The following is a 24,720-nucleotide window of genomic DNA, read 5'->3' as shown; positions in this document are numbered from 1 at the left end:
GCGGGAGCGGAGGAAACGGCAGTCACCGGAGTGAGGAGCAGCGTCTTCGGGTCGGGAAGAGCGAGGGTGCTCGGAGGCGCGTCCTCCGGCCGGGCCGGGCGCAGACAGGACGGGGCGGGCACGGCGCCCTCCGGGGAGGGGCCCGGAGGTGGGGGGAACGGGCCACGGGCCGCTGGGGCACAGTGGCGCTGACCATCGACGCGTGTCCGTGATGAAGGCCACATACCATACACAGTATAGAATGCTAGTATTAGCTACGAAACGTGTGTTCGCCGACGTTCACATCACCCGTAGGCTTCCTGTCAGCAGCAGGCCATTAGCAGTTAAATTCGGGGGGAGCGTCAGCGGGGATGGGTGCCCGTGACCCCGACTTGTTAAGGACCAGCTGCTCCTCTCTAAGGCCCTGTCTGTGGAAAGGAGCTCAGAGCGGCCGGCAGCCCAGCGGAGAGCACACCTGAGGCCAGGCGGGGGTGCCCTGCGATGCTCCAACGGCCGGGCCACGAACCGAACCGGCTTCTGTCAAATCCCCATTTCCTCGCACACCGACGGTGGGACCCGGCGCCCGCGAACTCGACTCCCTAAGGCCTCGGCTCCCACGCTAGGAGGATATGGGACGCCAATCCGACTGGCCTCACGGGCCGGTCGTGGGCGAGGGGAAGGCGCTGTCCCCGCGGTGAGCTGGGCACTGCAGACCCGTGGCTCACAGCGACACCCCCCGGGAGGCGCGGCTTCCTCCGCCCTGGTGACGTCTCGCACCTCGCTGAGGTGACAGGAAGCTGCAGACCGTGCTTGTCGTAAAGGCGAGGGCTCCTCGGGAAGCCGTCGCTGCCTGGAACCCCGGGGCGGATCTGGGGTCCGTGGCCACTCGGCCATTTTCCTCACAGCTCCTCCGACGCCCCGTTTCTGAACAGCCAGAATCTAGCTCGCTTGGCGCCCCGACCCGCTACTGGGGAAAACACATCGTAATGCTAAAAGCTGTAAAAATTTCAAGGTTTTTCCCCCCACTAAATTGAGCTATGGTACAGTCCTGAGCAAAGGTCTTACTTTACATTTTTAAAAGGGGTTCCAGCGTATCGCCGGAAGCCACGGCTGGCTGAGCACCTACTGTGTTCCGGCCGAAACATGCACTACAAGTGAACGCACATGCTCCAGACCCCTAAAACCTGTAGTACTGTCCTCATTTAAATTAGGAGCCAAAACACGGCAGAATTAAAATAACGGAGGCTCTTGTTGCAAAGAGAGTCAGCAAGACGTTTGCGAGCGACGGACTCGTGGAGACGGACGGGCCTTCGCGTTGAGAGTCCCTCCCGCCTCCGCCTGAGCCGTCTTAGCCTCCCGGGGCCGACGGCAGCAGTCATGTGACTCCCCCCCGGCCCGCACATGCTGGTCCCCGCGCTCGGGCACAGGCTGCGCCGGGGCCACCCAGAGGCCAGCCGCCTCGGCGGGGACGCCCCATCCCCGCTCGGCGGCCGCGGCTCCCCGTCCCCGGGCGACGCGACGGCATCATCGCTCAGTCATGGCGGTGAGAAGCAGGGAGACGTGGAAAGTCGGGGACCTGTATGCGCCTTCGTCTCGTGCGCTCACACACCGTGGCTCACTAACAGACGGAAATTCTTTTCCTGACGCTCACGGTTACCAATAAAAATCCGTTTCAGCCAAAGGAGGGGTGAATTGGGAATAATCATGTGACCTTTTCCATGTCTTGTATTTCAAAACAGAAAGCACATCCAGAAAAGTTCAAATTTAATATTTTTTTCCTGACAGCATGTTTCCCATCCAAGAACCATATCCTTACGATAAAAAAAGTATCAGTTTTTAACACTTATTTCTCAGAAAAACTCATCTCCATCTTCCATTTACTGGAATAAGACTTTTCTTAAGTTGACTTAAAAGAAATAAAAGTATTTTTTTTTTCCTGACATCTACTTCCGGCTCTTAGATCAACATTAAAAACCAATCGAGGAAGAATTAAAGTTTATTTCCTCTGCTTCGTGAGGTTATTTCCTTTCTAATGAGAATGTGTTTTGGTATTTGTGACTCGTAATTAAAAGTACGCACTGATTTGACTTTACATGTACAGCACCGTCAAAACGCGACCTCCCAAAGAGCCTTGTCCACCCTCGTGACACACTTCCGCCACCACCATGGCCATCGTGGTCGCCGTGCGACTTCGTTATCAGCCTGTGTTTACATTTTGAAATCTCCGGGAACCGCACATAAATTTGAAGAGGACTTCTATTTAGAACAGAGAAGACTTTATTGTATGTAGATCGTGTTAGTCTGTCGAATCTAAAATCCTCAGGAAGGGTCGAAGGGTCGGGAGTGTTACGCTTCAGCCCACCCCTCCTCCCAGCCCGTCTCTCGTTCGCGGTTATTTTTAGAATGTCCGGGTCAGGGGACACGCGGCCTCTCCGAATCGTGCTCGCGCTCCCCTCAGTCGGCCCTCGATCTGTGTCGTGAGACGGATGCAAAGTGAATTCACTCTGATAAGCCCTTAGACGTGGTGTTGAAAACACTCTGTCTCTCCCCTCGCCTTCAGGCCGTCTCCTCTTTGTATGACGAGACTTCTGATTTAACAGGTTTCTAGTCAATTCGGCATCTCGGTATCTCTCTGCCGAGTCCGCCTGCTCGAGTTTCGCAGCAGCGGGCACGACGGCTGAGCGGCGAGAGGCCCATCTCGCAGCCCACTCTGTCCTGTCCTGTGCTGTTCCCTCATCGCACAATCCGACAACCGCCTTGGGCTGCTGGCCAATAAAACAGGTTTAGGGTTCCCTGCGCATTTACGTTACGCCCTGCTCGGCCCTTATTCCCACCAGACACTCAGTGGTCTGGCTGTGGATCTCATGCCCAAGACTTTGTAGTTACCTATTACGTTGTTTTCATTATGGCTTTGGTCAACCGAAATGTTTTTGTTGTTGTTGTTGTTGTTTTGTATATGGTTCTTTCACTTAAAGTATTCGAACATATTAGTACATCTATAAGTGGCATTCCTATCTGAACTTCCATGCTATTTGAAGCCTAGTATCAATATTCCTTTAGCGCGATCATTCGAGCATCCACAAACCCACCCGACAGAAGAGGAACAGGTTTTACTAATGGTTAAGAGTCTGGTCTCCCTGTCGCCTGACCTCAGCTCAGCTCTTCCCTCCTTAGCTCTGTAGGAGGGCTTGTCTTTGCTGATAATCTCTGATCTTTTGTAATGAGAGATCAAAACAGAGGCATCGAATGGGGGGGGCGGGCAGAGGAGAAGGATGGGAATCGGTCTGAGGATAAGGGGGCGTTTAAAAGAGAGTGAGGACCGGGGAAGGCATATACTGAAATAGCTTTAATTATTCATTTCAATTACACTGAGCACTGTTTTTAGGATCCTGCAGAGATGAATACAAGTCAATCCCAAGCTCTACAATTATCGGGCACATATTGTTCCATTTCACTTTTAGAAAGTCATTTCAAACATTTTCAAATAGGTTTTGAGGTCAACGAGGCCCGTGTGTCCTGGGAATTTTTTTTCTAGTTTACAGGTCCATTAACTGGTACCAGGATACAAGGACATCACACTGGCTGAGGAATCACAGGTAACTTCGCTGCTCCTATTACCTTCAAACAAAAGTGCATCTCAACATGTAGGGTAAGCTAAGTGTAGTGTATTTTATATCTTTGTCTCCTCGTTTTGAAATGCAAAAGAGTTTCAATAAATTTGCAAAGAAACTTGATAGATGCAAACACTAAAAATTAAAACCTGAGACTAGAAACCACTTGAATATAAAAGTGCTTCATTAATGGATGTTTGCATAAACTTTTTTAGTGACTTACACGGAACAGTTCAGTCAGCTGTAAAAAGACTTGAGTAGCTACAAAATTACAGAAATAAAGCTATTTCCTTTTCATAAAATGATTACACTTAAATGTTAATATAATTAACTAGACTTTGCTCGGGGGGGCCCCCTCACGCGGCGAAGAGAAGCACGTGCAACTCGGGGTGTGTTTTCAGGGGCAGACGAGCTGCCGGCTGCGAAGGACGACTGGGGGGGTTCGGTCGCGGGGCCGGTTCATTAAACGCGGGTCAGCTCCCCGGCTTCACCCGCCCGCGCGGATGTAGCGGCCCTGATTTTTCCCACAGACGCGTGCAGTACTAACATCCTGAGAGTGTCACGCCTAACGCACGAGACACGCGGGTGCCACGCGCCATTTCCAAGGAAGCCGCGGCTCTCGTTTCAGTCTGAGGGCAGCACCGCGGGCGACGCCCTCCCCTAGAGGACGTCGTGCCGGCCATGGGCCAGGCTTTCCTTTCCGTGTCTCGGTGTGTCTTCAAAGGGCCCTGGTCCCGTCGCTCCGCCTCTGAGTGGGCTCGGCCCCCCAAACGACAGACCGCTCTGCGGACCCTGCCGCACTCCGAGGGTGCCCTCCCGGAAGTTGTCACCGCACGCATCCGAAGCGCGCGTTATGATCGATGACCGAATAGATAGATAGGGGGATAAATAAATAAAACAAGATGGGTTCGCTGCCGCCCTTTCAAAGCGGGATCCCGTTCTGGAGAATAAGTACCGATGATGTCGACCTTGAGATAAGGGAGAACAGCCCGCGGCTTGCGCTGGCGTTGGGACCCGTGGGCTCTCTCGGCACCGGGACCCTGTGAAAGGCGGTGGGGGACTGTGGCACCCAGCAGACGCCCGCGGGAAGGCAGGGGCCACGCGGAGGAAGCGCGACCAGGTCCAGGGGCATCGCATCAAAGGCCCGAAACGGGAGCGGGGCGGGGGGGACGAGGGCCAAGTGTAGCACTTCATAATGCTTTCATAAAGGCTGAAATAAGTAAACTATCCCGACCTTTGAAATCCAGTTCAAGAAGACTCGTTCTGACCTAAAATAAATCAGCCTGAATCTTATCGTTTTTGGGTCCAGGGAGTATTTTGAAAATTAAGTTTAGATGTCAGTGTCACGAAGAGCCTCATTCTTTTCCGAGAGAGTGGAGAGTGAACTCGAAATGATACTTGTCACGCTGCCAAGTCTCTCGTCAGAAAGACTCTTATCACAGAACCTCTACCATTTCTTTAAAGGCATTTTTCAGTTATTTTCTCATTCGCAAGGTAAGGTAATCATTAGCACGGGCCTATGAAAGGGTTTTTCTGCCCAAACCAAATGTAGGTTATTGTCCACGCACAGTGCAGTGGCCTTCATCGGCGCTCTGCCCAGACCGCCCGGGGCAGGCGGCCGCGGCGCTGGCTGCTGCCCAGCAGAGCGGGCGTCCGGCAGCGGGGGTCACGCCTCGGTGTTTATTACCCTCGGAACGTAAATGACCCATGCAGGTGAGAAAGGCGTGCCGTGTGGAAGACGAGCTGGAGCCCGGGACATGTGCTGTGATGTGTGACTTCATAAGTGACGGGAAGAAGTCGCCGTGCGGCGAGGTCCCCAGGCTGGGCCCGCCGTGGGGAGCCTCCCGCCTACTGTCCGGGAGCGAGAGGGCGCGTCTGCGAGCCGGCGGGCAGGGGGGCCTGGCTCGCCTGCCTGCCCTGGCCGCCCGGCCGTCTCGGTTACGCATACGCCGCCCACGGCCCAGGCCCCTCAGTGAAAACCGCTGTGACTCGTTGGCAGGCTCTGCGGGTCGATGGCTTTACCGAACCGGCTCGCGTGTGCCGAACTCACCCGGTGGAACAGCCGCCATCGGATAGATTCCTTTTAAGTCAGAAAGTGAAATATCAAGGGTTTGGTCTTTGGAAAGACGGCTCATGACGATGACCAGCTGGAACGGGAGGCGGAGAAGGGAAGCCGGCAGAGGGGGCGGAGCAGTCGTTGCGTCAAGAACCAAAGTGGAGTGAGCGGCAGGGAAGGGATCTCGGGACTTGGAGGAGTTAAAACAGCATTCCCCCCGGGGAACACCTGACCAAGGTCCCTGATGCTAATTGACTAGGTTGTCCTGGAGAAAAAGTCCAATGTTTTCCAAAAACCCATTGACTGCCGTAGGCCTCTAGGACAGTGGTTCCTAAACTTTTTACTTTCACCGTTTGGGGAAAAGCAAAATTCCTAAGTCGCTCACAGGTAAGACAATGAACTCCATGTACTGCCTGCTTCACAAACTTCTGCTTTCTAGTGGGAGTGAAAAGTCAGTTATAACAAAGTTTAGAGAGGGTTTAAGTAGCACTTTGGGTCATAAATAGCACAGCAATTAAAAGCAAATGATGAACAAAGATTAATACATGAATAATGGCAGTCGAAAGCATAATCAGTACAACATGCAACATGACCGTGATCACAAACTACTGAAAATTGCTACTGAAAACCGAGAAAACTCCGATCGCACACGTGAGCTTAACTTTGCAATAGTCAGAAACGTGTGGCGATATGACTTCTAAAAGACAGACGTCCTCCGGAAACACTAGTGACTCCTTAGTTCTAAATAATCGAGATGCTGTAATGAGTGTGATATTCACTCAGAAGTTACTAGCACGTGGTCCAAAGATGCAGGTGATTACGTGACGAGAATAGGAACAGCGACCACCGCTTACCGAGTACTCGTAACGACGACGGCGCAGGCCACACCGTTTATTTATCATTTCGTTTAATCCTCATAACACTTCCGGGAGGCAGGGACTGTTTTTGTTCCTGTTTCGCAGAGGAGGAAACAGAGATGTGGAGAAAATGAAGTGCTCTTTCCAGCGTCACATCCGGTCCGGGGCGGGGGGTAGGGGATGGGGGATGGGGTGGGGCCGTCATTCACACCCGCGTTTGGACCGCCGGGCCCTCCCTCCCTCCCCACGACGCTGTTCTGCATCCGCGCACCCCTGCCTCGAGGTGCTGACTTCTTTCAGTTGGTTTAAGGATCAGTTGAGGACTCGCCAGGAGGCATCTGTGGGCTGTCGTTCCTACCCTGGAAAACACCACTGCAGAGTCCCACTTACTCCCCTGCCCCCCAATTCAGCGGCCTCGAGTCCCTGCCGAGACCCCCACCTTTGCACTGCGGAACCGGCTCCTCACTGAGCTTTACCTGGCAAACAATGGCTCCTGCTTTGCTTTTATCCGAAATGCAAACGGATGCTCGGCAACGTGCACCGAGAATCGTTTAACAGGCTTACTTTCGAGGTTATTTTCTGATGGGTAGAGCTAGACTGAAAAAATGCGTTTCATCACCATTTTACTGTCATTTCTTCAACTTCCTGCAGCTGATCTAGCAGAAGCCATCCAGGGGGATGCGTGCAGACATCTTCCTATCTGCATGATCATTACTTTCGTAATTTCCAGTACGGTACAGAGAAGCTAGGTATTGGTCTCTAGAATTAAACACGTAAAAGGGACCTACTGCCATGTTTATCATCCTTTACAGGAAATGCGAAGCTCTTCGAGGCACACAATGAGCAGACGGGCTCATAAAAGACATTGCAAATTTAATAAGCTACGCTATCTTTTGCTGATTTCTATTTACTGTGCATGCAGATGGGACTTGGGTGGCTTCTCTTTTCATAGTTTGTAACAGGAATTTCAAGAGAAGGAATGAAGAAAAATCAGCGTGAGCTCTGTGTCTCAGGAAATTGTATTTTTAATTAATTTTTCAGCCTCTTGTAACACTGTCTTTATAAAAATCAAAACTCCTTTAGGTGATTTGGACAATGACCACCTTTGTAAGTGAGTCAGAGAATCACACACGGACGTGGTCGTACAAGGTACGTAGTTATACCTTGAATAGTAAGTATATAGGTGTGTATGTGTTCACATGTAGGACTATATACATGCCTTCACACACGTGACGCGTGATAACCACCTCACCCCACGTGAAACTGTGACGTCTGATTCCATCTCGTGCACCGTGAGTCCGGCCTTCAGGGCTCCTCGACCCCCTGAGTTTTTAGTCACCTTTGGAACAAGGAACTTTTAATGAATTTTCAAAGAGAAATTTGAATGCGCCGCGTCAGCAAACGGTCGATAGTGATGTGTAGTCGCCCGACAATTCAGCTCCCGCGTAGTTAGCGCTTCTTCTTCGCAGCGCCGGACGGCTGGGCCAGCGGGATCCGGACGGCTCCTCCGTGCATGTCCTTGGCCTCGCTCACGTCGCGTGCTCCTTGGGCATAAAACCCCGACAGGTACTTCTGATAAATCGGTTTCCGGAAATCGATCTTCTTAGTTTTTTCATTATTATAAACACTCAAAATCATTCATTTTAAATACCTAATTAAATCCTATTTTTATGAAATAGTCCAATAAAAGAAGTCAGTTGTCACTTCAAATTTTCCTAAAAATTGATTAAGTTATTAACACTAAAAAACGAGAGTCACGATAAAAGTTTTAAAATTTCACAGTCTGATCTATCAGTCATTTTTATTATGGCTTCTGGGTTACGAATTATTCTAGTATCTTGCCTTTAAGTACATTTTAGTATTTAAAATGTAATAATAATAATAACAATAATATAATGTCTTAAGTTTTACTCTTTATACGTATGGTTTTTTGTTAGTACACACAATTTGAGGTGAGAAGCTAAAAAATAAATGTCAGGATTATATTAATTAATGTGGCCAAATACTATTTATGTATACCTACACATATATATGTCAATTTAAAAGTAAACACTAGTCTCAATTATTAAAGAAAATCTTGATAAAAAGGCAGGGGAACCACTCACAATCCCTCTGAGTAAATTTTAGAAGTTCACTGTGACGGACAGGACGAGATTGGGTTTTCTGATAACTTTAAAGGGTGGCACGTGGCGGAATCCTCAGTACATATTCTGAAAATCTCCCCCTTCCTGATTTCACGAGAGGCAGTGTGCAATCACCATAATCACCAGCTCTTAATTAATGATTCTCGTTTTGTTTATGTGGCACTTTTATTGACTGGGTCGCTTTGGAAAGCGAGTCTGTGGAAACCCCTGTTGTTGGTGAAGGTGAGTAAAAAAAAAAATAAGGATTTTGTTTGGAAAAATACTAGCTTTGCCTGCTCGGGTGGGTGTCTGCGATCTCACTTCCGTTGGGAGCGAGAGGTGTTCACCGGACTGGATCGAGGGTTTGCGCGTCCTCTAAGGCCCCCCGGAATGCAGACGGCACTGAGCCCTGCACCCAGGTTTTCTGCTCCGCAGCAGGAAAAAGGGAGCTGAACCCCGCGGCGGCCGTGGGGTCTGAGACCTGCGCAGCGGCCCCAAGGTCACCACCTCTCGGCCTCGGATGGTGCAGGTGAAATGCCCCAAAGCCACGCGCACCTGCCAAGATGCCCGCCCCGTGTTTCTCCCCAAATTCCGGCGTTTTCCCTGCAGGGTGGTCACCGGCCAGATCGGAGAGGTCCGTTCAGGTAAGGCCGGTGCTCCGGGAGGAAGCAGAATCTCGAAGAGCAGCCCCCGGCTTGGGTGAAACGGGATCATGGCAAAGATGCATCTTCGAGGCCTTTGCAGATGTTGACGGTGACTCTGTCACAAGAGACCAGCTGGGCTTTGGAGACGTCGCTTTACAAATAAGCTGCCCGGGTAAAGTCCGCGGCGAGCGGGAGGGCCGTGCCCTGCGGCCGCGGGGGCTCCGGGCTCTCAGGTGTGAGCGATCACACTGCTCAGCGACGCGGGTTCCTCGTTAGCGCAGCGCACAAATCACGACGCTCAGGTGCGGTGAGTTATTTTATGGCCGGCAGTTCAAAGCTCCGCCATTTTTTTTTTTTTTTTTTTTTTTTTTTTGCCCAGAGAGAAATGTTTCACCCTTCTGACAAAATGCTGCAAGGATCAATAATAAATCAATGATAAAGAAGATTGATGTAAAGTATTTCCCGTAGTATAAAAGAATTATGTCTCACAGATAGGACTCATTATCGTGAGGCTGACTCTGCACTAATGTAAGTCACTCTCCAGAAGAGACCTGGGACTTGTCAAGACAGACAGAGGCGGTGAGCAGGCGCGTCCACACAGGATGGTCCCTCCTGCCTTCCTTGATGATGGAGAATGGATGGAGGTAACTGATACTCGAGGAAGGAGGAAATCAGTGTCACGGAGAAAGCAAGCTTTGTACAACAGCGGATGTGTTTTTTCTCATTCCATTGATAACCAGAGTCATCCTTCCCGGTGCACCTTTGATGGGCTGAAGCATCCTTTCTGTGGGATAAGCACCCCGGGGCTGGAACATAAACCCTTCCAAAGGAATCTCTGTGCTGTTCCCTCAGAGTTCCCTCCGGCAGCAGACAGGTGGGAACTGCCTCTCCCCTTTGGGGTGTGCGAATCTTCTAGAGTTTGTCATTACTCTTGAAATGGTGAAGAAAGCTTACTGGAGAGAGATGCAGGAAAGAGTTTGAGATCAAGTCGCTTTTCTTCTTTTTTTTTCAAGAGCTGATAGTGTCGAGTAAATACCATCTCTCACTTATTTTGTATTATAATCTAAAGTAATGCTGCTTTGGAGGAAAAAAGTGGAAATCTTCTGATATTCCCACAGGAAGTGTTTACATTTCTGAAGAACTGTTTTACTTCACAGAACTTATTTAGTTTCTGTTTAACGTGTACAGGAATAAAACAAATTTCAAGAGTGTTGCTGTGACAATTATATGAACATCTAGAAAACAAAGCTAGATTCTAAGCTACCTCAGAGGGGAACTGGGATTGTATATTAAATTTGTACAAAGAAATCTCTCCTTTCTTAACTAGTATTGTCACATAATTTTCAAACTAAGGAACTAAGAAGAAAATGGCATTAAAATAAAAACAGGAGGCATTTGGTTCTGAAATCTGATTTTGAAAGAGTGTGACTGATATGTCTCAATCCTTCTGAATGACCCAAAAATGCCCACGGAGTTGAGTCTGACGGAAGAAGGCTTGGTGCCTGTGAACCTCAGGCAGCGTATGAAAGATAAATATGGCATCTCCTCCTCCGGAGTGCTTCCGAAACGGCTCAGGCGAGGGTGTCCGTGCTCCTGCCGCGGGTGGGCACGGATTCATCGCCTCCGAGTGTCCCTTGCTGTGTGTCTGTGATGATTCCGGAGACCTGAAGATACTCGGAGGAAGAGCGGGAGTCAGCGGCCTCGTTGTAACGTTTTGCCATTTTCCTTCCCAAACCGGGGCTTCCGATTCTTGCTATTGCCTTCACTTGTTTTACTTTTGAATCTGGACAAAGGATTTCTGTAATCTGGGTGCTACCTGAGGTTGCCCTCCACTTTGGGGGGGGGGGAATGACATTTAGGAACATCGGGAGAAAGTCTTCCTGTGTGTTCCGGTGGTTCTGGGGCTCCCGAAATGCCGTGACCCCCTCCAGCTTCGCGTCTGCTCCCCCAAATCCTCAGCCGCGCTCGCGTCTAACCTCGCCACCTGGACCCCCCCTCGTTCTAACCCGGCCATGCCTGCAGCCGGAAGCCTGTGGGCAGCTGAAACTTCCGACGGGATTAGTGGCATGAGTTACTCATTCGTGAAGTCTCGCAGGGACGCCTTAAGGTCAATTCTCGACCGATGGTTTTCTTCTGCGGACTTCAGACTCCGCCCCGTCTGGCTGCTTCTCTCCTCCGAGGCCACGGTCTCTTTCTTCTCGTCATCTCTCAGTTCCTCCTTCTTCGCGAAGCTCAATGTTTCTGTTCTCTTTACGTCACTGTCCTTCAATGGTGACACTAAAGCCTCCCCTCCCCTTCCAAGTCATCAGTTATCTTCTTAAGCAAAAGCAGTTCCTTTCCTTAGGAGAATTCTTGACACCTTCTCCAGTTCACACTGATGTTTATTGTGCATTTCCTCTGCCTACTGCCGACTCCTCCACTGACCACCGGTGGAGACCTTCCTTCAGGCTTAGCAGCTAAGTGCTTGCTAAATGAATCAGCGATTAATTTAATTCCGTATTCTTTTCCTTTCCTTTAGTATTAACCCAGCCCCAAGTCTCATCTGTCATCATTTAGGCTATTACATTATGGGAGGCATTTTTAAAAAATTTTTTCTCATAAGTTTTCAATTAAAAAAAAATCACTGCTGTTATTTCCTGGCTACAAGGCCTGCAGTGTTTCTGGAAACCTCCATGTCTTTCTATCTAGATTTACTGTGTTGATAGGTTTGTTTGTTTTCCAGCTTTGCCTGGACTCCCTGGAGCCCACAACCTTCGCGGCGCATTCTTCTTCCTTCTCAAGCATCTTAGTAATGACCAGGGAGCCTGAGACAGCCAACAGATGAGTATTTGCAGAGACACACGAACCAAAACAATGAAACAGATGATCTGAATGGTTCTCTATTTACAATACGGTCCGTGATGCATCGCGCGTGTAAAAATACACTTTTTAAACAGAAAAATGTGACAACTTTGTTTACGATAGTTAAGAAGCAGCAAGTCCCCTTCTAGGTCCTAGGAAGGCGTATGCAAAGCTGCAAGAAGTTTAAAGCAATGGTCCTGAGAATTAATTAAATGGAGAGATACTAGAAGTGACCTGGCTCCCTAACACGCAGCACAGCTGTGAGACGAAATATGAAATATGGGGCACCTACATTTTAAGAAAACCTCTCTCAAGTTTCCTTTGCTGTGCCTGAAACCAACGGGAATAACCACCATGGTTTTCAATGAATATTACTAAGCCGTGTTGATACCATATCTCAGAAAAACAAAGTAAACGTGAATGGCAGTAAGGAAAATATCCAAAATTTGGGGAAAACTCACAAGGATAACTGTGAAGCCTTTCCATTACACAGTAGGGCATTTTCCTGTAAACGCACACCCGAGCCCTACCAACGTGAGGGGCCTGGGACCCTGCACAGTAGGCCCAGGCCCGGAAAAGCTGCCATTCTGTAAAACTCAGTCGGCGCTGTGATTTACCAGGAAGGTGAGGGTTTTTGTTCACTGTTTTTTGCCTTCCAGACATTAACTGCGTTTGTATTTCGGTCTGACTATAAAAACCCCACTTCAGAAATTCTCCTTCCTTTGAAACTGCTTTGCTGCTCTTCCTGTTTCCCCACTGAGTTAAAAAAAAAAAAAAAAAGCCAGCCTCAAGGGCTCTGTCAGAGCAGTGACTGTAACTCACAGTCCTCACTGCGGATTGCATCCCGCCCCCACCCTGGAAAGGTGGAAAGGATTCAAATGAACTCCTGCTGTGAAATCAAACACCTCCCATTTGCAACTGAAAGCAAAATGTATGTGTTCACCTCCCTATAATGTGGCAAGTTCTGACATGGTAAGGCATAAACAAGAATTCAGAATCAGGACATAGTAATCTGAATGTTGCATAATATCTTCCGTGGAGGATAAAAGTTGCAAAATAATTCCTCCGCGTGTCCACATGGAGAGTCAGAATGCATTATTACACGGAAAAATATGATTTCAAGCAGTGTTTCTACTACGATCTATGTCTGAGAAAACATATTCAGGGTTAGCCTAAAAAAATGCACACTGAATTACACATAGACACGGGCACACTCATCCTGGAAAATATGCAGCAAACTATTCCAGTGGTTATCAGTGGGTCAAGGATGAAATGAGATTTTTCACTTTCTTTATTATGCTTGTCTATGAAATACATATTTTTTAGGTGGATGGAAGATAAAATATTTAAAATAAATTTGGAAGATAGTTTTTTTTTTATGAAAAATAGTAGCTATTATTCCAAAGATATATGAAGATCTATCTTCGCTGCCAGTTAAACTCCAGCCTGCCTCTTCCTATAGGTATTTTATGGTTTTCGAAGGTTTAAAGTACAGTGGTTCACAAATAAGAGATTTTGTTTTTGAATAACTCATTCAATTTGGAAACAAAATTTTGTTCAAATATGACATGATTCGGATTCATGTAAGTATGACTTTTGAACTACGACGATAGTTGAAGACGTGCAAAATATCACAGGATTTATTTTTACCTTTGTTACTTAGTTCCTATAATGAAGATTAATAAATATGTGGGAAGAGCTATTAGCCGTCTGACCCAAGAAAACCTTCCTTGGTCATTAAAAAAAACTTAACTCTTGAACTCTTAGCTCTTTGTAGCTGGTTTTGCTCGCCACATTCCCCTTGTGTAGACACACATTCCCATCACTGTGGCACTGCGCATGGTGAGGGAGGGAGGCAGAGGCCTTGTGGCTGGCGGGGACCACGGGCTACACGGTACGTGAGGATCGGCAGTGACGGCTCAGGAGCAAGAACGGAGTCTGGCATTTTAAGTAGAGCTGTGTCTGTTTCACACTGAGGATCTCTTTATCTGCAGTGTCACACTGATTTCTAAGAAAGTCGAGATCCATGATCAAACATTTTGCTATTTTACAAAGTGACAAAATGATTCTTAACAGCCAAGTACAAAATAGTCTTTTAGTGTCAGATTTTATGGAAAAGATGTGTGAGTCTAAACGTATGCAGTACATCCGAGGGTAGGTGCTTCTGTACGGGTCCCTAAGGAGCCTCGCGGACAGCGATGACGCGGGCCGGCGCGGGTGGCTATCTGCGGTCCGCCGTGCGCAGACGCGGGGCGCTCTGCACGCGATCCTCTGTGTCTGGCTCCTGAAAAGCTCGTGTGTGGGGTGGGGGGACCCGGGAGCGAGGCATTTCTTGTTTTCCCTGGGGAAGCCGTGGAGCCGTCTCCTTAACGAGATCACGGGGGATCCAGACGTTGGCCATGAACGCCGCCCCTCTTCCCGCACGTGCTGCGTGTCTCTCCCGGGCCAACCCGGACTGCTCGCCGGCAGGCACCGCGCCCAGCGCGCCCTTGCTCGTGGGTGGGCCTGCGTCGTGGGTGGGCCGCGTCGTGGGTGGGCCTGCGTCGTGGGTGGCCCTCGTCGTGATCCGTTGGGCACCCGCTCCGTGCCAAGCGCCAGGGCGCACGAACCTCAACACGCCTTCTGCCGGTGCCTTCCGGCCCCCAGGCCCTGGGGAGGTGAGGGCCAGCGCCCCGCCCCTTCCTGTAGCCCCCCACGCTCGCTGTCCTCAGCCGGACCACCTGGAGCACCCCAGGGTGGGCTCCGGGCACGCCTCCAGCTGCTGCCCGCCGCGCCGCCCCGCTGCCCCTGGCGCACCGCGGGGACCGGCCCGCAGCCGGCGAGCGCGCCCGGGCGCCCAAGCCCGCGCCCCAGGCCGCCCGGCGGGGACGAGCCTCGGCGGCCCTGACAGCGGGCAGGTCGCGATGCGCCACCCTCTCTCCTTCCTTCCTTTGCTTCTACACTTCGTGACCGGCGCGTCCTGGGACGAAACTCGACATAAGGTACATAGAGTCACGCCCTTGAGTCGGGGTCTGCTTCTGGGAGCACCCCGACTAAGTGGCAAATAAAAAGGACTGAAAATGAATGAATCAAGTATTTCCAAGCTAATGAGTGCTGGAAGGTGACAGCGAGAGCCTTCATCGCAGCGGCGGGGAGCTCGCCCCCCTGGGCGGGTGGCCGGGGCCGCTCCCTCCCGGCAGGGAAGGACGTTCAGTCCCGTGGGAAGGAAGGAAGTAGCCGTGTGAGGAGACGGGGGGGGGGGGGGGGGGGGGGGGGGGGGGGGGGGGGGGGGGGACTACATTGCGGGACGGTCCCAATAGCCACACAGGTTCTGACACCACCAGTGACTCGGCCTCTGGGAGGAGCCCAAGGGAGAGGACGGTGGTTTGAATGGGGCCGGGCGGAAGCCGTCAGAGGCAGGGGCGGGTGACCACCTTCCTCCTTTCCCTATGTCGGGGTGGGGGGAGGGGGGGTCCCAGGCTCTGCCAGCGGTGAAGGAACATAGTCGCATTTAGACTTTGAGCTCTCTGTCGCCCCTGGTGGCGCACCGACAGCCCCGCGGTCCACGCAGACCCAGCGTGTGAAGGGGGCAGGGGGCACCAGGACGCGGGGCTCCGCTCTGAATGCGGGGCGCATGACGCTCTGGGTGTGAGTCTGTGCCTCAGACCCGTTTGTCCATCACTCTGTGAGGACCAAAGCCACTCTTTTTCACAGCTTGTTTCAAGTGCCTTCCGAAATCTCGGCTGAAGATTTGAGCGATAATTGTAAAGAAGCCGCGAGATTTTCTGAGGGATTTAAGGGAGCGGAGAGAATGATTAAGGGAGCCGGGCTTAGAAAGAAACCCCGGGCTTCGGGGCCGGCGGTGGCCCTCTCTGAGCTGCCGGCACTCACATGAGTGTGGAAAGACGAAGGAGGAAAGGGGCAGATGGCAGAAGGTGGACGGACGCCTGGACAAAGGCGAACGCGGACTCGTCGCGTCGGCCGCAAGGGCGGTGTCTCTGCAGAGCAGGTGCCACGTCTTTTTAGTGAGTAAAGACAGGAACTGTGTCCCCCGGGGCTGAGACATATCCGTAGGTAAAACACAGTCCCATCTGGTTAGCGCTTCTAGTTAGCATTCATTGAGAAGGTAGAGACGCCGGATGCGTTACATCTTCTCCGCCCCCAGACTGCATGAAATGCCACTGAAATGCCCGAGTCGATTTAGGAAGGCCCGGCCACCTCCCTAGGAAACTGCAGCCTATAATAACTACTACGACGGAGGGGCTGATACGTGTTATCTCTGAGTACACAAAGGCAAGAACTATGGATTCTGCCTGGAAGTGACAGAGAGTTGTACATCTGAGCGTTTAAAGTCGAGGTCTCGGTGCAGACAGGGGAGGGTCTTTCAGGCCGACGGCAGAGGTAGAGCGCCAGGGTCAGACTCAGCTAAAGCAACTCGTTCTGGCCAGCGTGTATTGCTCTTGTGCGATTATCCGAGTAATTCTGGTTTAAGGTTTGCCCCAACTTGACTAGATGGTTCACGAGTGCCTGGATCTCACCTGGGCTGTACCACACGTGACGCAGGTGAAGGGGAGCAACCCCCTGTTGAGTGTATGTGAGTGCAGAGCAAGGCGATATGTCCATCACCCGCGGTGGCCACCCCGAGCCCCCGTGTCACGGTCAGGCGTGCGGCACGGGGCAGCGCGGGGACCTGGCCATGGGGGCAGCTGCTCTCTCTCTCTTAGTTGCAGGACGAACTGGGACCAGGTACTTACACTCTCCGAACTTAAATTCCTTCTCCAACATCATTACATGCTCTTCAATACCAGCATCTGTCCTCCCATCTGAAACCCGTCGGTTTCCTCAATTTGAAGAAATTACAAATAAGAGATGCTTGCAGCTTTCCCCTGACAAGACTCGAGTTGGAAACGACCTAAATAATGATCCTGTCCGAACGTCCCCCTGTGGTGACTGCTTTTATAGCGGCACTGAGATGACGTGGGACGCCACAGCCAGCAAGGTCAAGGGCGCGGGGGCGGCCACCAGGGTCAGAGGCCCCGCTGCAGCGGTCACTGATCATGTGACTTCCTGCGAGTCGTTCGACCTCCCTCTGCTCGGTGTCCTCATCGCGAAAGTTGGTACTGTCGGGTTAGTGTTAGTTTGGGATAAAGTAACAACATCTAAACTACTCAGAGAAATGTCTTACAATAAAAATCACTCAATAGATGTTAACCGAAATTATTAATATACTCTAAAAGGAATTCTCCATAAATATCTGGAGGTATAGTTTATGACATGTGATCAAATCATTTCACGTTACATGTATAGTAACCACCTAAATTTTATTTTTTAAATTAAATTATTGGGGTGACATTGGTCAACAAAATTAGATGAATTTTAAGTGTACAATTCAATAATGCATCATCTTATCACACTGTTTGTTCAAAACCCTAAGTCAAATCTCCTCCTGTCGCCATAAATTTGACCCCCGTTAGCCTTATCTACCCGTCACCTCCCTCCTTCCCTCTGGTAACCAGAGCAACAAGCAAGCAAGACAAACAAACAGAAAACCATGGGCATTTTCTGATCCTGGATATATAAGGTATTTTAAAGGCATTCCAAAAATTAATTTGAAGAAGTCAGACGGTATTTGCATTTCAGGAATTGGGTAGAGCACAGTTAAGCCCAGTGTGATCGCAAGGCGTCCCCTGGGCTGTGACACGGGGACGTTTTATGAAAAGAGGCAGAGACCTTTATTTATTGCTTATTTCTCTTCATGGTTCACAGCTCGTAACGATTGGAACCAACAAAGCCTCTGTTACAGTGTGTCTGCTCAAGCACACAGGTGTGTGGAAGACACACCCCCCTCCCCTCTCCTGCTCGGAGCTGACACACTCCTTCCTAAGCGGACTTCCCAGGGGTGGGGGCGACGACCACGGCGCAAAAATAAATTGCGGCGTGTACCCCTCCACGCGTCGCTCGTGAACTATTTCTCTCTAGTGCTGCGTTTTCATATTCAGGAGCGGATTTAACTTATCCTTCCTGCGCATTATTCACACAGGATATCGTAGTTAGGACGCTTGCTTTTCAGAGCTGACAGGCTAGGGCAGCCCAGGCTTCAGGTGACGCGGGAGGAAATAAAAACGGGGACCCCCCCTTCTTCTTCCCTTCCCCACTTCCTGCCCCTCAGTTTCCCTGCTTGACGTGACTTCTATGAACGTTGTCAATGAGTGATCTAGAGGGAAAAGAGCGGTGGGCAGACAAACCACGAGAAAGAAGGGATTCCAGGGTGTATTAAGCGGGGTGTGGGGGGGCACACACGTGCTCCAGGGCCGCCGGTCTCACCGCGAACGTGGAAGCAGCGGTCCACGACCATCCGGAAGTTGTTTGCTTCTCACATGACTGAGATGCTGAGATAATTTCATCATCCTCATCATCCTCATCCTCATCATCATCGTTGTTATGTTAAATTTAAAGCGGCCCCCCATATGCTAACTTGCAACCAGGGTTGAGAACCCCGTCTCTAGACCATCATTAGTTCCAGTCGGGGAATTCGATGGGTTCAGGCCAGCAGGACCCCGGAGGGGGTCAGGTGCAGGGTCACCAGGGATTCGTACAGCGGATGCGCCCACGCCTGGGACACAGGGCGGCAGGAACATGGGGCTAGTGCAGGACAAGTCCCGCCCCGCAGCTGTGCGCGGCGGCTGCACACAGGCGGAGTCGTGAGGCTGGGGACAGGGATGTGCCGGGCTTGGCCACCAAGCAGGTGGGCTGGGGACTGCATTCCAGCACCTCATTTGCACAAGTTACAAGACTCGCAGGAGTTAGAGGGTTAGAAATGTAAAAATGAAAATCAAGATATAATAATAATAAGCCAAAAACTGGGATCACAGATGGAAATCCGGAAATTGAGTGGCACCGAGAAATTAGACACGACAAAAGCTTAACTGCTCCAGGCGGAGGCTGTCCGAGTCCGGTAAAGACCTGAAGCAGAAACCATGCAGCCCAATCACTTATTCTCAGGACCCGAGCCACGCAGAATTTGCAGGTGGGGGAAGGCTGGAGGGAGGCATCCCTAAATCAGATTTCTTAAATAATTTCACAGCCAGAATATCCATATAACTGATTACATTTTAGCCTAAATATACTAGCTGACAAAATGTTTGGCGTTAGGTAAACAATAAACCTTTCACTGCACTAAATTAATTCTCGCTCGACTGATTTGAGAGCCTGATTGGCAACTGTTCTCCGGAACTGTCAAGACCGACTCTTGAAGAGTTCACGATGATGTCACTTCAGAACTGGGGAGTGAAAAACGGGATAGGCGTCCCCGATGCTGTCAGCAACCATCAAGACATAAAGAATTTAAACGAGGGTCCGGGTCTGTTTGGGAACGAATGGCTGCTTTTAACTATAGAAAATCACCAGGGGCATAGAAAACATTGCAAACATGGACCACCCCACACAGGAGAGGCGATGTGAGGAACCAGAAACGTCGTCAGTGGAAGAACTCGCGTTTGACAACTTTAAGATGAGCCTCATTAACGGGAAAAAAGAGAAGAGGAACTGAATCGGCAATAAAAACATGAAGAAATAATGCGACCCCTCTAATGAGAGACAGAAACGAAGTCCCCTTTCCTGTCCCATGGGTGCTCACTTACTTTTGTTAAATCAGGACAACAGCAGACCCCATTTCCTCACTCCCTTCCCGTATGTCTCAGGAGCCGACCCATCTGTAGGCAAGAAAATCAGGACCGTTCTAGGACCGTCACGAAAATCACGGCTGCACGTGACACTCGGCACAGACACAGCCCTGTCGCCCCCGGGCTGAGGATGAGGGCGCTGAATGGAGGGGACCCTAAGAATGTGAGCCGGCTTCCTCGTCGCCCTGGAGCTGCCACGCGGGCAGGCTTTTTTTGTCACATATGAGACAATAAATGTTCTAGTTACAGAAACGCGATGTAAGGAGTGCGGTGTTGCTATAGATATATAATCTAAAATGACCTGTGTCAAGGTAACTGAAGACCCATTACTTAAAACTGGCACTTTAAAGATCACCGTGGATGGCTGTGAGATATTCAGTTAAATCGTCGCATGTTTTGTACGTTGGACAGCACTGATTTTCCCACCGAGGCTGGAGAGTTAAGGAACAACAGGAGGAAAATCACGCTGTTGGGGAGTGGTGGCTCCTGACTGGTGCGTTCGGCAAGGCTCTCAGAGAAACGGACGAGCTCAGGCGGAAGACAACACCTCGAGAGGAGAAAGGGAAAGTCAAAAAGCGTCAGAAAGGCAAGATTTTCTTCCTCTGCCCCCATCAAAACATTATCTGAGCCTGTAAGAATTTGGAGTCCTACAGAGTAGAAAACCTGACTCCAAATCGAGGTGACTTCAGTGGACAGAGATGGGGCAATGGTCACACCAAGTGAAGAATGTCAGCAAACCAAGATGAAGAGAAATAAGGTGCAAAAAGTTATAGGGAATGAAAAAGCGGGAATCCAAAAATCTGTGACAAGGGCAATATGATCTATAACAAATGCAATATAACCTATTATTCTAACAAATTTATAAACTTAGATGAAATGCCTGATTCTCTGAGAATATATGTCATAAAACGCCAGCTCAAAAATATACAGATAACATAAATCAATTAAAAGTGAATTAAAACAAAAATAAAGGGGCATAGTAATATCTACCCCTGAAAATAGTGTCAGATCTAAATAATTTATCTAAAAAAATTTAAAAATGTAAACTCCCCTGCAATATAAACAGCTTAAATCATAGATTAACATGTAATTCAGCTAAGTCCATTTTATAGAAACAAATGAGAAAAATCTACTGGTAGATAAAACTGAGCAAGGGCGGCAGAACAAATAAAAGTAGAGGCTAATCTCACTAATGAACACGAATGTAAATATCATTATTAAAATATCAGCAAATAAATCCCAGCACAGCCTGAAAATAATACTACATCGTCGCCGAGTGCCTATTGTCCAGTAACCGGCCAGGCCTACTCAGCAGCGGCAAGTGCACCAGGCGAAACGTACCCCAGTAAACAGTTAGAGACGGAAAACACAAGGTCGCGTCGAAAAGCTGTTTTATAAAACGTTACGCGAAATTCCGATTTAGAAATCAATGAAACTCCTAGCAAGCTAGGAAGAAAAGGGAACTTCGTTAATCTAATGAGTTTTATCTATCAGGAAACCATATCACGCTCCACGGTGAGATGTTAGCAGTGAACCTTTAAAATCAGTAACGTGAAAAGCGTTCTATTAGATTCTTGGTCAACACTGTATTAGGGACCCCAATCAGTCCACCAAGCCCAGAAATAAAAGAATAAGTAAAATGTATAACTATTAGAAAGAGATAATAACAAACTATAAATATTTGAAAAGAAAAAAATTCCATTATATTCAGAAAACAGCAAAGATGTAATTTTCTATGGCCTTACTGTATGCTAGCATACAGATAAGATCTATTTCACAGTAGCCACAAACTATAAAACGCATAAAAATAACCTTAATAAAAACAAGTATAAGACCTATATGAAGAAAACTATAAAATTTTACTGAAGAAGATAAAAGATTTGAATAAAAGGTGAGCTAAGCCATATTCTGAATGTGATGACTCCATATTGTAAAGATAAGAACATTCCTCCAAATTAACCTGTAACCACACCGCAGTGTCATAAAAAATCCTGTTAGTGTTATTCACGAAACTCAAAACAGTCATTATAAACTTCGCTTAGAAGGGGGGAAATGTCAGAATAACCAAGAGAACACTGAAAAGGATAAATAGGATAAGAAAAGAGAGAACTGCCTACAACATTTTAAAAATTACAAAAATTGAACAATTAAGAAATGTAACATTGGCGTGGAAATAACGAAGGAGATGACGATGGTCCGGAAACAGCCCCCCGAGCTCCGCGTGCAGGGAAGGTGGCGGTCTGAATTGGGAAAAGTTGGAACTGGCCTCGAACGGCACTGGGTAAACTGTCTATCGATAAGGAAAAAAGGAAATTAGATCTTTACCTCCCATAATTCACGAAAATAAGTTCAGGTATGTAGATTTCAAAATGTAAAAAACAAAATCATGAGTAAATTAACAGAAACACAGCTCATTATGTTTAACATTAGAATAGGAATAAGGCAAAAATATACATACACATGCAACCAAATACAACACCAAAGCCATAAGAAATTAATTAATAAATTTATATGACATTTAAATCATTCTGAAGTAAAAGTCACTAAATAATATTAAAGGCAACAATGGAGGAGAAAATGTTTGTACTTACACATATTTTTGTATGTGTACCCTTGTGTGATTATATATTCCTATAGATCAGTATTAATATATGTAGTCACACGAGGGTACATACGTATTTATATAGCCTGTGTTTATTATTTGTATATAGTGTGTATTTATACTACATGTATATACAAACAAGCACATACACATCAGTGAAAATTACATAAAAATCCAAGAGTAATGGGCAAAAGACCCAGATGACTCAGTCACAAAAGAGGAAATAAAAATGGTCTTCAAAGCAATGAAAAAGATGTTTAGCTTCGTTAATAATCAGAAAAATCCCAATTAAAATAGCAAAGAGATGCTATGTCCACTATTTTACCTATCAAATGGACACAAAAGGGAAATTCGGAGTCATTTTTTGCCTAGGATACAGGGAGACAGTCCTGTTAAGGGACCTCGGTTGGCGATGTCCACTGACATGTGAGGCGTACAGCTCCGTTTTCCATCATTCGCGAAGGAAGCACGTCCGTGTTCATGACGACGGTTTGCAAGAGGGAAATGCCAAACACAAAACCAATACTGGAAAGTTTTTAAACACTAAAAGTTATTTAAAAAAAAAAACATTAACTGTTAAGTTTGTACCACTATCTATGAGAACATTGTTATGCTTATGAATTTATATTCATCTAAAATATAACCCCTTAAAGCAGCATCCCTGCTCTAACACTCGTATGAATTTAGCTTCGAATATATTCTTCACATTTGCCTTTGAGATTTTATCTTGTTATGTGGTTGCTTATTCACTGCCTGTCTCTGTTGTCCGGAATACGGTTTTATGACTATGAGAACCGATCTATTACATAACTGCCCTCAGCACCTGAAACAGCAGTTAACGCACAGTAGGCTCGGTAAGATTGTTCCAAAGAACAAAAATGCTCTATGACACGTTTTGATTAACTGGTGACATGGTGGTGGGCGATTAGCATTGGAGACGCTATAATGTGATGTTTGTGGTTGAGCCCAGCATGATTGAGAAATCCGTTAACAGCTCCCTGTACCGTTCATCACGTGTTTACAGATCAGCATGTATAAATCATATGTTCGCTGGGCATTAGCATTTGTATTAGAGAATGATGTAATATATATTATATAATGTGTAATATATAATATATATTCTATGCTTGCCAAGTGCCTCTTTATCCTCAAAATAGTCTTCTGGGAAAGAACACAGAAACGAAACAAATCCTTAGAATTATTAAAAAGCAAAAAGGTGATTATATTTTCCTAATAAAACAAACATTCTGAAACTATTAAGGAGACAAAATCATTTTGTTGTATATACTATCAGATTTATACTTTTTGAAAGGTTTTTAGGCACAAAAGGGTCAACGCCAAATTCAGGACAAATGCATCACGGGTCCCTACAGAAGAAATGACGGCACACGTTGGTGACAGCCACGCTGTAACTCTGGGTGGATTGGAGGCAAAAAAAAAAAAAAAATTCTAAAAGAATTTGAAGAATTAGCATTTTTGTAGGACTCCAAGATATAACTTTGCACATCTCTTGCTCACTCCTATAAACATGTGGTTTTGCTTTTCTAAAACAAGCCACATGCCAACTTTTGTTGGGACGTCCTCAATTTCTCTCCGTTTGTTCTCGACGGCCCAGAGGAAGGGCTTGCGTGCACTCCTGCGTTTTTGTTGACTCTCAGGGACCCACCTCCTGGCTTTCACCAGATTCCAGAGTGGCTACTTCAGGAAAAGTGTCGCATGCATTACACATTTCGGTTTCTTAGGAAAATTACTGAACACAGAGCCTTCACCCCGGCTGTGTACATGGCCATTAGGCTGGTTTAGGCCAAATATTCGGAACAGGGCAGCGAAGCATCCCGCACGCTTTCTCCTGTTGAACTTTCTAAGAGGAAGTGTAAAACTCACTTTGCTGTTGGAAACTGTGACCGCTTCGAATCCTGCTGCTGCACAGTCTCCAGAACCCGCCTGGAGACTCCGCGAGGCGCCGACGGCATCTCCTGGGCTAAAACAGTCGACGAGGCGACAAGTCTTGCTTGGTGATTAATCTTCTTGTTTATGCTTCAAATAATTCTTCACTACTTAGTTCACCACTTTTTAAGGAATAGTGTTGAATTACACCCTTCGATAAGCAAAGCTTTTATTCTTGCTTTCTTGAATGAATGAATGAATGAATGAATGTGTTTTGTTTTAATTTCACCGTCGTGCCCAGTAAGACAGATCTCTGGAGACTAAGAAGATGCAATCAGAGAGAAAACGTGAAAATGTTTTCCAAAACTTGCCGTCTCTCGTACTGACAGCATTAACAGCTGCCAGCCACTGCCCGGCGACTGTCCATGTACCAGGCGCTGGGACGGAGCAGTGTATTTA

Source organism: Rousettus aegyptiacus, unplaced genomic scaffold (genome assembly GCF_014176215.1).
Source record: "Rousettus aegyptiacus isolate mRouAeg1 unplaced genomic scaffold, mRouAeg1.p scaffold_m13_p_4, whole genome shotgun sequence".
In the NCBI taxonomy this organism is placed as follows: domain Eukaryota; kingdom Metazoa; phylum Chordata; class Mammalia; order Chiroptera; family Pteropodidae; genus Rousettus; species Rousettus aegyptiacus.
Note: the sequence above shows the minus strand (reverse complement) of the source record.